This window comes from Chiloscyllium punctatum, chromosome 7, assembly GCF_047496795.1.
Source record: "Chiloscyllium punctatum isolate Juve2018m chromosome 7, sChiPun1.3, whole genome shotgun sequence".
Taxonomy (NCBI): Eukaryota; Metazoa; Chordata; class Chondrichthyes; order Orectolobiformes; family Hemiscylliidae; genus Chiloscyllium; species Chiloscyllium punctatum.
In genome coordinates this window covers 7,492,487-7,506,008 of record NC_092745.1, presented here as the reverse complement: position 1 = coordinate 7,506,008, position 13,522 = coordinate 7,492,487, and positions in this window count along the sequence as shown.

Genomic DNA, 13,522 nt, shown 5'->3' with positions numbered 1-13,522 from the left:
GAGAGATTTTTTTTATGTTATCAGCCTTTCGGTGACAATAAGAAGTATAAATGGTGGAAGGTTGCCTTCCGTGATGGTCTGGGCTGTGCACACAACCGTCTGTAGTTCCTTATGGTCCTGGGCAGAGCAGTTACCATGTCACACGAATAGAATGCTTTCAGTTGCCAGTATACACAATAACAGTAAGAGATACAGCTCATTCTGAGCTGGAAGAGACAATGGGTTGAGTTTCCTCAACCTTTGCTGTAATAATTCTGTGATATATATTGAAAGCCTATGGAGGAGGGGAGACAAGCTTGTTCAATAAAGGACACAGACTGTTCCATCAACAAAAATCGATTCTTATTATGTCATGAAGTTCAGTTGCAGTGAAAAGTGTTTTAAAACAAAGTGGTTTTCTGAGATTTACAGGATATTCAGAAACATGTTTTTTTTTCTCTTTGAATCTTATGGAAGAAACAGATTTCGGCCTTAATACACGTGTCACAGACACCAACTGTAATAGGACCACAGTGTTCAAATATAACCAAGGTCAGCGTATGGACCTGTCAAGAAACATGAGATATAATGATATGCAAACATGAGATACAAACTGAAAATGGTGGAGAACCGAAATAAAAACGTGAAGAAGTATCTGCAGATAGAAACAGAGTTAACATATTGATTATGATGTGACATTTCTGAAAAGTCAAAGGTTAATGCTATGCATCTCTGCTCAAATTCTGCCAGATTTGTTGAGTTTTACTCCAGCTGTTTCGATTTCTTTTTCTTTCTGAACTGTGACAAATTGTCTGATCTGAACGATAACAGCAAAGCCCCTGTCTCACTTAGATCTCGAGTAATTTGTTATGGACATTAAATGAAAAATTACAAAGTTCCTATGTTTGACAAGGCTCTAAATATTGATGACGTATTGGATTGTGAAAACGTGACATGAAAATGTTGAAACAAAAACAGAATTTGCTTCTAAAGCTCAGTAGGTCTGGCAGCATCTGTGAAAAGAAATCACATTTAACGTTTCAGGTTCAGTGACGCTTCATCAGAACTGATGGGAGCTAGAAAAATGTTGGTTGATATGCAGAAGGGGCTGGACAGCTGTTAATGGAGATTGTTAGTGGCTAATCATAAATGTTGTGTAATGAAAGGCGATGTGAGCACGAGGCCTGGTGTATTATTGGTTGGGGGCGAGGACATTGGGGAGTTCAGGGCCGAAACTTATTCAGCATGATTTTGAGTCTGAAGGGCTGTCGGGTCCTCACATGGTAAATGAGGCGTTGTTCTTCCAGTTTGCATAGACTTTTCCTGGAACACAGCAGCAAGCCTAACACAGAGGTTTTAGCCAGGGAACAGGGTGCGGTATTAAACTGGCAGGCAACTGGAAGTTAAGGGTCATTTGTATAGGTACACCTTGGATGTTCAGTGAAACGGTCATCCAGGCTACCGTTAGTTTCCCCAATGCAGAGGAGGCCACATTATGTTAAGCGAATCCAGTAGACTAATTGTGGGAAATTTCGGAAAGGTGCTGCTTCATCGGTACGCTGTGGTTGGGCCCTTGGATTGTGAGAAAGGAGGACAGGAGTGCGAACATGTTACACTTTCGGCAGGGGCAAGTGAAGTGGGCCTGTGGTGGGGGTGATGGCGGGGTAATGGGAGTGAATAAAGAGTGAACCAGGGTGTCCTGGTCCCTCCAGAATGCGGAAAATTTTGAGGAGGAAAATATGTATCTGGTGATGGCATCTTGCAGGATGTGGAGGAAATGGCGGCTGATGATCCACTTCATGTGAATGCTGGTGGGATGGTGGGCCAGGACAAGAGGAATTCTCTCGCTGTTGCAGGAGGGTAGAGAGACGGTGAGAATAGAAATGCAAGAGTTGGGTCAGACCTGGTTGAGGGCCCTCTCGAGAACAGTGCTGGGAAATTCTCAATTGAGGAAGAAGATGGACATTTTGGAAATTGACATCATCAGAAGCAATGCGGTGGAGACAGAAAAATTGGTGGAATGGAATGGAGTATTAGCAAGAAACAGGTTGTGAGGGTGTATACTCCAGGTAGCAGTTGCAGTCGGTTAGTTAATATTGGATATTAGTGGCCTGTCGATCCCCAGAAATGGAAACAGAGATGCCGAGGTAAGGAAGTGATGAGTTAGAGAAAGACGAGGTGAAAGGGAGGGAGGGATGCAAATTGGAAGTGAGATCGATGTTTCTTTTCAAATACTGGACAAGAGAGAGAAGCAGAATCGGTGATATAATCTATGCATTGGAGAAAGAGTTGTGGATGGGTCTGGAATAGAAGTGGAACAGGGAATTGTCTATGTACCCCTTGAAGAAACAGGTATGACTGGAGCCCACGTGTGTATCCATGCACCCCCTCTGTGTGCCAGGAGTAGGCTGAAGCAATGGGTCTGCCCGGGCTGTTCTGTTTGTGGATTTTCAGGAGGAGATAGAAGTGAGCTCTGCTATCAGAGGACCATCAGCTTGGGGACCGTTAGGTGGGGGCAAATAAGGTGTGAATGACCAGATGAAATGTGGTCAATTATCATTGTTGACACAATGGCCTGATGTGCCATGGTCGGGTCATGGTCGGGTCCAGCAGGTGATATGAGTAGATAACTGAGAGCTGGCCCTTAGTCTCTGCAATGTAGAGGTCAGTCCACCAGACTACAGCAGCATCACCCTTACCAAAACAGGCTGAATAACAAAGTCAGGTTTGGATCAAAGCACACGGCGTACAGCCTGTTCAGAGGGTGATTTGTTGGATTGGGTGAGGGGATGCAGAGAAATTTAGACAACCAATGTCACATCGAACATTCTCAATGAACAGATTGAGTTCAAGCAAATAGCAGAGTGAGAGGTCCAGGTGGAGGAAGAGTATTGGAGCTCGGCGAAGAGTCTGTGGAACAGGGAACAGAATCTTTGCCCAAAGAAATGGGCACTGAGGAGAAGATGGTGGGAGAATAGTTCAACGTCATGCCGTCCCCGAAATTAATTAAAGTCGGGGCACAGCGGGATAACGCTGAGACCATTGTTAAGTACAGAACATTCAACATCAGAGTGTGGAAGGGTAGGAGGGAGGGTGAAGGTACGACAGGAGGTGCATTTGGGGGAGGGGATGCAGTCAGAGTGTAGGCCACGGCTGGGGAGGCAGGTTCTAAGGGGTAATAGACATCTCTGTGTTCTTGCATCTTGTGCGCCTCATACATCTGATGAGCATGGCGAATGAGCGGAGAAAGAAATAGAATTGGGGAGTGGTGCAGCCTTGAGTCAATGAGATGTGATGCTTTTGCACAGATAAAATGTTGATATCACTGGCACTGCAATCACATGATCAGTCCTCAGGAAGTAACTGAATGAAAATGAACGTAATCTTATTGTAATGCCCTGATTTCATTGGAGTGACACTCAAACAGCAAAGTCTTACTTTTCTGAGATTTTAGACAAAACTGTGAAAACATAATAAATGTTGATGTTATCAACAGGACAAAGTCATCCATGGTTTTGGCAGGTATTAGGAAGGGCAGAGTTTATTTGTCATTCTCAAAATCTCTGGGGAAGGTGTCATCGTTCAGTGAGGAAATTACCAGGACAGAATTTCCTCCGATTCCCATTGACCGCTGTTTACTCAGGGTCCGTGATGCCACATGAATCAAATACTACTTTGATGCAAGGGAAGTTACTCTGATCTCACCTCAAAAGAGGTAAACCGTTAATATAATGAAAAGCAAAAGTGTAAAACACGGCTTGTTTGAACAATGTGCTCACTGTACTCACAATGTTTCATGGAAAACTGATGCATGGACTTCTGATTTTGAGGAAAGGTTCATCCTATTTGTGATGAGGCTGTTTGGTTGTGCACTGTGACACAGAGACAGAAAGATACTCCACTCTGGACCATGGGGAACAAAACCATCCTGTTCACGGTTCATCAGACAGTGACAGACACACGCTACTGTCTGATCCGATTGGACATTGATCATCCCAATCTCATCATTCACTGATGATCAATAGCAGAACAGAAGCCAGTGGCTCCCATCATCCCAGTTGGAAAGCAAAAAGGGAATGCGATGGTCAGATGAAGTAGGAGTAATTAGGGAATTGGTGTACCTTACAGTGGGAGTGACAGAAGGAGGATGTAAAGGGAAATCATCAGTGGAAGAGCATGTAGCAGCGGAAGGGGTAGTGCAAGGGGAGTAGGAGTGTGAGGAAAGAGTAGGATGAAGGAGGACGAATGACGGATGAAGTTTTAGTCTCAAGGAAAAACTTGTTTTTGGGGAAGCAGGATTGGGTGCGAAAACATAAATGTTCAGGAAAATCGAGATCAGGTTTCCATTCAAAATTAAGAAATTCTTGTTAAGAGATTCTTGTTAAGATGATACATGTACTCTATCTTTCTGTATCAAGTGCAGAGGATTTTTTTTCTTGTCTTGTGTGGTGTTTCAATATTTTTGATTTTTCTTTACAGTATGTATTTGCTTCCAATTCAAGGTAGAGAGGAGAATATGATTTGATCTCCTTCAGTTTAGCCAAAACATAGAATTTAATTGAGTATTTATCCTCATCACACCAGCTGATTTAAACAAACAATGACTTAGTCTGTGTCCATCCTGCAGATGAAAAATGTCTCCAGCTCTGGCTATTGCAGTGCCTCCAAAAGGTTAATGTTCCAGCGCAAGATGCCAAACCCTAGTTCATCCTAAATTATTTACAAGCTTTATGAATAAAACATGCAAAGTGTAAAAGATGAATTCAACTCTGTGACAAAACTGTTATTTCTGGCTTCCTCATAAAAGATGTTAACAAAATCACTTTGTAAATTGATCAAAATAAGAAAAAACAGAGACTGGAATTCTCAAATCTTCCTCTGAATAACATCTTGGAAACAGGAAGGAAATCACGGTTTGTTTGTGATATTCATAAATGACGATGGTGAGCATGTGGAAAATGGGGGGTGGGGGCAGTGGAATGCTGACCAATGTTGTGGATGACACAAAGCTGAGCTGAGTGGCTCACAATCAGGAGAATATAAATAGATTATTCAGATAGCCAGATCAATGGCTGATGAAATGTAAGACTAATAAATGTGGGATGATGCATGTCTGAAGTAATAAGGCAAGTGAGTACTCAAACTATGAATGGGGAGGTCTAAATTTGCTAGTTTTTTTCTTTGCAGCAGGGAAAGTTGAGGAGGGAACCTGTTGCAGGTATACTGGAGTATAGGGGTATGGAGAAGATGAATAAACAGAAGGTGTTTCACTTAAGTGAAAGGGTCAAAACAAAGGAACGCATTTTTAAAATGAAAGGCAGGAATTTGAGAGAGGATTTATGCAATGTGTTTCGCACTGAGAGGGTGGTATGAATCTGGAATGCATTGTCTCGGAGGGTCCTTGAGGGAGGTAACCTCACAAACGTTTAAAAAACCTTTGGATGTGCATTGCTGGCACAGATGTGATAGGCCTTTAATTCGTTTCATGATTCTATGCGTTGGCAGCCATGAATGCTCTGATATATTCTGAAGCAATAAGCAATGGCAGTTGCTGGTTTGTTCCTTTGACTGGACTCAGTAAGTGGCGAGATTACAAACCAGAATCATCTCATGGAGTTTCAGCATCCAAGCCATCTCTGGGAACATCCAGGGTAATTCACATGCTCAGTGCAAGCATTGTCTAACAATAGCACGAGCATTTTCCATCTGTTTACCACCATTACTATAGCCACAGCAATGTCATGGACACAGATTTTCCTTCACTATAATGCAGACTTCTAGCTATGAGGGTGCTATTTCTCTGAAGCATAATAAATCACTTCCCAGATATTCACTTTGACGAACAGCACGTTTTCCTGTGTTTTGCTGCCAGTTATTTATCACAGAATTCCCCACTCCACTCCACCCCTTCAACAATTACCCTTTAATATTTTCTTGTGCACTGTCTTCCTGATCTCTCACACCTCAATCCCTCACATCCCCCACACTCTCCATCCTCATTTGTGAATCGCTGATAAACCTGAGCCTCATCTCTATCATTTATTCCAACTTCCATCTCACAATGTGAACTGATATGATTCCTTCCCTCAGCATGGTCATTAGACTGGCCATGCCTGATGTGCTATTCATCTCGACCTTCTACTCAGTTTCTGACCCGCTGCTTTGTTACCAAACTCCTGGTTTATTAGTTTAAATCCATTCGACATGCACTAGCAAAGCTCCCCAAAAGGATTTTGCTGCTCCTCCAGTTAAGATGCAATCTGTCTTTTTTGTACAGGTCCCACCTGTCCTGGAAGAAATCCCAATAATCCAAAAATCTGAAACCAGCAACCCTGAACTAGATTTTTACAACATGTTAAGCTATACCGCCGTCCTAATCCTTACCTCTTTTCCATATGGCACGGGGAGTAATTCAGAGATTACAGAGGATTGTCCTGTCTCTCTCTCTCACACACGCACACACACACACACACACACACAATCAGACCGACACTGCAATACTTTGCAGAAGAATACCAATAACCTTATAAATCGTCAGAATGTTAACTGGAATGAAGGATTTAGTTAAAGAAAGGACGAGAGAAATTATATTTCTTCTGGATGTCAGTTTGCTCGCTGAGTTGGAGAGTTCATTTTCCGATGGTTCAAAACTACCCTAGTGAACATTATCAGTGAGACTCCGGTGAAATGCTAGTTTATGTCCCACTTTCTATTTAAGTGTTTAGGTTTCCTTGATTCAGTGATGTAATTTCCAGTATTAGTGATTTCATGCCTGCTCCGTTTCCTCAGAGAGTGTTAGATGGAATCAAAATCGATGTTTTGTTGATAGAGTTCCGGTTGGATTGCCATGCTTCTAGGAATTCTCGTGCGTGTCTCTGTTTGGCTTGTCCTAGATGGATGTGCTGACCCAGTCAAAATGATATACTTCCTCATCCATATGTAAGGATCTAGTGATCATGGGTGATGTCTTTTTTTCTGGCTAGTTGTTGTTCATGCATCCAGGTGGCTAGTTTTCTGCCTGTTTTTCCGATGCAGTGTTTGTTACAGTACTTGCAAGGCTTATTCTTCCTGGAGCAGAACAGACAAAGATGTAAACTTATCACGGTGCTCAAAAGTATGAAAAAATGTTGCAGAGTAAAACAGGAAAACTCTGTTTCCGTTTGTTGGCATTACAGCATCAATGATTCCTGATGACAATGATCAATGATGACAGCATTTCAAATTGGTCAGCAAAAGAGCTGGGACTGAGATACATAAATATTTCTTCATTGAGAGAGTTGTTAGCATTCGGATTAGACTGCCTGGGAGAGTTGTAGATGACGATTCAATAAAGAATTGGACATATATAAATGGAAATTATGAATTTAATGGGCTACAGAGATAGGGCTGGCAAATGGAAGGTGTTTGGGAAACATTACTGGAGCGAGTGCACACACAGTGGCCAATGGCCTCCTCCTGTACTTTAAAGGCTTGTACTCTATCATGTGTCTGATGCAAATAAAAATCAGTATTGGATTATTTCCCGTTTTAAGTGCTCGCAAGTATCTGATTATTTGGTGCAGGATAAACATTTAAAATGCAAATATTGCAAGGTCAGTCTCATTATGTAGTCTATTTATTACGCAGAACATGAATATTTTAAATGTTATGTTCTGATAACAAAAACAAATATATCATTGTTTTGGCACAAATCTCTTTGAAAAGCTCTGACTTTCCCCTCACACCATAATATGTCCTTTTTTTTCACTGTCCACATTTCATATTAAGTATCATTCTTTCTAAAAATCGGCAGTTTTCAAATTATTCTTCGCTAAAATGTGATAACATAAATCATTCACAGTGCATGTTGAATTATTGCCATTTCTAAATTGTTGGCTATTAGCTGAAGCTCGTACATTTCACTGAGACATTTAACTGATTGATTATATATAAATGTATAAGAATGCTAATTCTATTTGATTATCCAATCGTTTACTCACTCTGAACATGTGATCATTCAGAAGCCGACCATTTTCAAAATGTTGGAGTGGCAATGCATTGTTTTGAATCCTGACATTGAATATATAATTCTGATCACAACAGTTAGGTACTATGTTCTTTATTCGATGTAAAATAAAATGTGCATTCTTTATTTTTGTGTTAGAAAAAATCGATAGGAGCTTATACTTTACTCCCATAAATATAGAATCGACCTAATTGTTTTCAGAGATTATAGATCATTTGAATAATCATACTTCATATCTCATTTTTGCCCAATTCACGAAACATAGCTCACAGCTGATTATTGTTCGGGTCAGTAAACTCAACACCTTGCAATGAGCTACGCTAAAAATGGCTTCCAGAAGATTTGGAATCATTTACAGTGTTACTGGAATTCACAGTTGCCTGTGATGCTGAGTGACCCACTGACCTGCTCCTAAATCTGTGCTAAGAGTTTCTAACCTGGGTCAGGGCAGTCAGTCAAACATTTCTTCACAACAAATAATTTGGAATCCACCCTGGGAAAGGTGGGAGCTCGCTAACAGACTATCATTGGTCTCAGTGTAGCTACAAATAATGTCCAAATTAGATATCAATGGCTGACCAGCAACCATATTTTTAAAAAATCATCTTCAGTCAGAGCCTGGCCAAGTGGGCAGATGTGTCGACATGCAGTGTCAGAATCACACCGCACAACGTACTGATGGTGCTGACACCTGGCCTGCCTCCCAGACTCCATACATCTGCACCCTGGACCGGATGCTGGGAAAAGACGTTAAAAAGTTGACAGTCTGATGCACTATCTTGATTCTGACAAAGAAAACTCTGAAACCATACACAATAAGTGTCACCTTCACTATCACAAGAATCAAAATGAAATTTTACATCTCTGTGGATGACCAGAGATTAATACATGGTTCACCAAACAGAATATATCTGAAGAAAACAGCAGCAAACGGCAGGCCAAGAAGCACGTTAATAACTGAACTTGCCGGATTCTGTTTGGTGTGTGGTGACATAAACATATTGTACTGGCACTCAGGTGACTGTACCAATGCACAACGTAAATGTAAGTTTTGACCTAACACCTCGTCAAAGCTTCCTCATCTCACACACATCACTCCCTCACACACTCAAGAATTGATGAGAATCTACAAGCTTGGTGAAACAGGTATCATAGTGCAGGCCCTTCAGCCCTTGACGTCCTGCCGACATTCTATCCTGTTCTAAGATCAGACTAACCGACATACCTTTCATTATACGATCATTCATGTGCCTATCCACACACCCACACTTTGTGTAAAGAACCTATCTCGGACATCTCTCATAAATATTCCTCCAATTACCTTAAATTCGTGCCCCCTCATCATAGCCATTTCCGTCCTGGGTGAAGGTTTCTGGCTATCTACTCTGTCTATGCCTCTGATCATCTTGTCCACCTCTACCAAGTCATGTTCCATTCTTTTCCGTTCCAATGAGAAAAAAACCTAGTTCCCTGACTTTTCTTTGCAAGACCTGCCCTCCAGTCCAAGCAGCGTCCTAATAAATTTCCTCAGTACACTCACCAATGCTTCCACATCTTTCATATAATGAGGCGACCAGTACAGAACACAGCATTCTAAGTGTGATCTCACCAGGGTTTCATAGAGCTGCAGCATAACCTCACACTTAAACTCAATCTCCTGCTAATGAAAACACCATCCGGCTTCTTAAGAACCTTATCAACCTGGGTGGCAACTTTGTGGGAGCTATGACATGGACCATCAGATCCCACTGTAACTCCACAATGTATGAATCCTACATTTAACCATGTATTATGCATTCAAATTTGACCTTGCAAACTGAATCGCTTCACAATTTTCCACGTTGGACTCTAACTGTCCCTTATCAGCCCAGTTCAGCATCCTGTCAATGTCCTGTGCAAACTGCAATAGCCCTCCACACTACCCACAATTCCACCATGCTTTATTAAATTGAAAAAAAAAACTTACTAATCCACCTACCCTCTTCCTCATCGAAGTCATTTATAAATATCACAAACACCAGAGGTCCCAGAACCAATCCCAATGGAACACCAATGAACACCGAGCTCCAGACTAAATACTTACTATTTACCATCCCACTCTGTCTTCTATGGGCCAGTCAATTCTGCATCCAGACAGACCGGTTTCCCTGTATCCGATGCGTCCTAACATTCTGAGTGAACCTACCATGGGGAAATTTACCAAACGCCTGGTTAAAAACCATGTACTCCACATCCACGACTCTCCCTTCTTCAATGTGTTTGATCCAATCCTCAAAGAATTCAGTAAGGTTTGTGAGGCATGACCTGCCCCTCACAAAGCCATGCTGACTATTTCTAATCAAACTATGATTTGCAAGTAATCATAAATTCTGTCTCTCAAAATTCTCTGCAAAAATTTGCCCAATGCTGATGTAAACTGACTGGTCTGTAATTCTCAGGATTCTCCCTATCCCATTTCCTGAACAAGGGAGTAACACTTGCTCCCTCAAATCATCTGGCACGACTCCACTAGAGAGTGAGGACGCAAAGATCATCTCCAAAGGTGCAGTAATCTCTTCGCTCTCTTCCTGTAGTATGCCAGGGTGGATCCTGTCTCGCCTAGGAGATTTATCTATCCCTATGTTTGTATTTCAATCAGTCTGTACTTCACCTCACCATGTCTCCTCACTGTCCAACTATCTGATTGACTGCTTTCCATTTCAGGGCTCTATACAGTGCTGCTTTCCTGAACACATATGGTCGCTCATAACCTGTTAATCATGGAATGGAAAACATGGGAAGGCACCAATGCCTTCCTTGATGAAAGGCTGATGCCCAAAGCTTTGACTCTCCTGCTCCTCAAATGTTGCCTGACTGGTTGTGCTTTTCCAGCGCCACACTTTTCGACTCTGATCACCAGCGTCTCCAGGTCTCACTTCCTTCATTACAAAGGGCTGTCCCCTCTGCACACTAAGCAAGCAATTAATCAGCAGAAACTCGCTGTATTTAGAGCTGACCGTTCAGTTCTGGAAAGTTGCATTTGATGAATACATTTACTGAAAACGAAATTACTATTCAGCAAATATTCATTCAGTCCCAGAGTTACAGTTTTGGTTCATGAATTAGGCAGCTTGATAACGAGCAGTCAATGACTGAAGAACGCTGAAGTACAAAGTATTCTAGGTGATATATTCCAGGCTGGATGTGCTTTCCCTTAATGTTGGGTATGTTATCGGACAGACAGATGTGATAAGGGAACGCGGTGACACGTGGAATTGTGACATTTTTGCCATTACAGAGATGTGCTTGAGGGAGGTCAGGGCTGACAACTCAATATTCTGCGGTGCAAGAACTATCGGCAGCACAGGAGAGGGGTAAAGGAGGAGGTGGTGATGCATTATTAGTCATTATGGAGTCAGTTGCTGCAGTAAGAAGGGGATTAAATCGGAAAGAGAAGCTTAAAGCAGGTACAAATTGAGAAGGTCAATGGAGGCAACTACCATATGTGTAAGGCTAAACTTAAAACGGAAGTAGAAGCGTAAATATGAGGCGTGATAAAACATTAGCGGTAGTATGAGCGGGTTGAGAGAGATAGGGAGTAGTATATGATTGGGAAGGGCTTAGAGATATAGGGAGGGGTGTAGGGTTTGGAGTGGATTAGAGGGATAAGGAGGCGTGCAGGGTTTCAGAGAGTTATGGAGTAGTATAGGGTTTGAAGGAGGTTAGAGAGATAGAGAAGGGTTACGGATTGGAGGGGGTTAGACGGATAGGGAAATGTATAGGTTTGGAGGGGTTAGAGAGATAGGGAGGCGTGCAGGGGTTGAGAGAGATACGGAGTAGCATAGGGTTTGGAACAGGTTAGTGAGATAGGGTAAGGTGTAGGGATTGGATGTGATTAGATAGATAGGGAAAGGTTTTTGTGGGGTTGAGGAAGTCGGGAGAAGTATAGGGTTTAGAGGGTTCAGAAATATAGGGAGGAGAGCAGGGTTTAGAATGGGTTAAGGAGACAGAGTGTGGTGCAGGGGCTAGAGTGGGTTGAAGAGATAGGGAAGGGAGTAGTGATTGGAGGAGTTTAGAGAGCTAGGAAAGGGTGCAGTATTTGGAAAGGGTTAAGGAGATAGGGAGGGGTGTCGTGATTGAAGGAAGTTAGAGAGATATAAAAGGGGTACAGTACATGAAGGGAGTTATAGAGATAGCAAAGACAGTAGGGGCTGGAGGAAGTTATATAGATGGGATGGGTGGAAGGTTTGGAGGAGGTTATAGAGATAGAGAGGAACGTAGGGTTTGGGGAAGGAAAGAGAGATAGCGAAGGGGGTAGGTATGGAGGAGGTTTGAAGCTCGTTATGTCAGATCAAACACTGACACAGAAAACTCCTGCTGACTCCCCCTCCCTCAGCCTCACGGTATCAGATCAAACACTGACACGGAAACCTCCTGCTGAACCCCATCCCTCAGCCTCACGGTGTCGGATCAAACACTGACACGGAAACCTCCTGCTGACTCCCCCTCCCTCAGCCTTACGGTGTCAGATCAAACACTGACACAGAAACCTCCTGCTGACTCCCCTCCTTAAGCCTCACGCTGGCCATCAATGGGACTGCATAATTCTGTTTAGACACTGACATTGTAGGGCTAACATACACTGGATATGGTTTATGAGGGATTCAATGTAAGATTCCATGTGCTGCAGGAGCCCATCACCTTTACAACACATTCATTCAGGATCGGGTCCAAGGTGCAGAATTACAGAGTTTAGGTGGCAAGCAAGAAGAGATATACTTGCAAGACATGGCTGTTTACAGGTCATTGTTATAAATATTGAACTGCATCTGGACCAGTGCCATGTGCTAGTCCATTGACCAGTCTGAACCACACACATCTCCCTGTTGTTCAGGTGTACCTCTAACCAGTCTATTCTGAGGGAGTGTGTGTGCAACTGCCCAGCTCCAGTTTGGACGCTCTTTGTCAGATTTTAGAGATGGCCAGTGTTTTGGAGGTCCTGTTGAGACCCAATAACACTGTATCTGAATTCAGGCTTTTCATCAAAGACATTTCAACAGCTTTGCTGCCTGCAAGATGTGTGTTCACTGATCTGTACATGAATCGGCTGTTTACTATAGTTACTGAATTGTGTAATAGTTAGGTGTGCGCTCTGGTAATTCAATTATTGTTCACTTCAATTGTTTTCAACTCAAAAACAATGAAGGTTGGTTTATTTTAAAATATATAAGAAATAAAGTGATATTAACTCTTCATTACAGAAAAATGTGAAAGAGACCAGGTATATATTTCCCAAGGACTAATCAAGCAACAGTCAGATATTGTCTGTAAAGCTGGATTCTGTGAACAGGACTATGTCCCAGACAACATCACCACCCTCTCTGGTAGGTTCTGTCCCACTGACAGGAGACAGCCAGGCAAAGGGGGGACTGCTCATTGGTATATACTCAATATAGGGTGGCGTGGTGGCTCAGTGGCTCACACCATCAGGGTCCCAGGTTCGATTCCAGCCTCGGGCAAATGCCTGTGTGGTGTTTGCAATTTCTCCCTCTGTCTGCG